This window comes from Sciurus carolinensis, chromosome 3 (assembly GCF_902686445.1).
Source record: "Sciurus carolinensis chromosome 3, mSciCar1.2, whole genome shotgun sequence".
Lineage (NCBI taxonomy): Eukaryota > Metazoa > Chordata > Mammalia > Rodentia > Sciuridae > Sciurus > Sciurus carolinensis.
In genome coordinates, this window is record NC_062215.1 from 14,921,167 (window position 1) to 14,923,000 (window position 1,834).

Genomic DNA, 1,834 nt, shown 5'->3' on the forward strand with positions numbered 1-1,834 from the left:
AATTTCCTGTTAACTTTGTAGCTGTTTTCATTTTTATTTTTGGAGGAGGGGGCAAGGCTTGGGATTACACCCAAGGCCTAGGCACACACGAGTTCTACCACGCAGCTACAGCCCCAACCCCATATCTGTGTTTATCTGTGATGAAAAGCTGGACATATTTTTTTGTTTTCTCTGAGTTAATATTTACTTCACCAAGATAAATTCACAAATGACTGAACTATCTCCAGAGGCTTGATTGTCAGGATCACTGAGATCACTTAAAAATGAACTTTGGTGGTCAAAGACTGGCCGAAGGTATCATTCTATTAGGTTCAATCACGTATTGTCCAGTTCAAACAGCTCTCAACAAATGAAATGACACTGGCTGTTATTCCAGATAGTTCGCCCATTTGATGTATTGTAGAGACATTACTATTTACCCATCATTTTATTTCCTCTTCCAGCTCCACAGAAGACTTTATTTCTTGACTTTCCTTATGTTGGAACCATGTGAATTTGGCAGACATGGGCAGGAGTAAGCCGCTTCCAGGCCTACCTGAAAAACATACCTCCCCTCTCCAAAGTGACTGGGAGCCACATGTTCTAGATGAAGGTGGAGGAAGGCTGATCTATTGCCAAAGGACTTTTGTGTAAGCAGAAAATAAACTTTTGTTGTGCTCAGCCCCTGAGTTATCATCTCTGTTTCTCAAAGTCAATAGATAACTGAATCCTGACTATTTCATCTCTTGATTCCTTCACTTTTGCCTTGTTCTTCCCATCTCCGCTGCTCCTGCCTTAGTTCAGGCTTCTGTTTTCTCTCACCTTGACTAATACAGTATGACATGGCTCCCCGTCTCACCACCCTTTCAGAGGCTCTTTCTTCATTGCCTATCCTTCTAAAAATGCAATTTTTCTTCTTCTTCTTCTTCTTTTTTTTTGGTACCAGGAATTGAACCCAGGGGTGTTTTAATCACTGAGCCACATCCCCAGCCCTTTATATGTTTTATTTTAAGACAAGGTCTCACTAAGATGCTTAGGGCCTTGCTAAGTTGCTGAGGCTGGCTTTGAACTTGTGATTCTCCTTCCTCAGCCTCCCAAGCTGCTGAGATTATAGACATGTACCACCACAACCGGCCTAAGATGCAATTCTGATCATGACTTCCTTCTATATAAATTTTCCAAAGTCTCATATATGCGTATGAGGTATAAGGTCTAACATTTTTGCAAAGCACAAAACTCTCCGATTTGACTCCTGCTTACCTCTCTAGTCACATTTCCCACCATTTCACATGCACAATCCAATGTGTAGTTCTTTCTTGACTCTATATATGCCTCTGCATATGGGTGTTCTCACTGCCTTAAGTGACATTCCCTATTTCCAGAGAATTCCTTCAAAATCCCAGTCAGGACTGTGGCTTGCTGGCAGAGTGCTTGCCTAGCATGCACAAGGCCCTGATTCAATCCCCAGTGCTGAAAACTAAACAATACAAAACCCAAGTCAGGTGTCCCTCATCTTGCAACCTTCTCTGGCTCCCACCCAGGTACAGGCAATCACCACCTCCTCAGGGCTACCAGTGTGCCTGAACACAGCCCTGTTATTGTAGAACACCATAAACTGTGTGGCTGTCTCCCTTCATAGAGTGCAAGCAGTCTGAGGGACACAATGCTTGGCATATAGTAGGTGTTCTGTGTTTTGTTACAGAACAAGCAAGTGGCCAAAACAGGGGATAAGAGGTGATGAGCTAGGCTGTCAGATAAGTGTAATAGGCTGGGATGGAATCTAATCCCCCAACCAGTGTCTCTGAAACGACCAAAAGGGCAAACTGGGAAGAACTGAATTCATCACAAGAAGAAA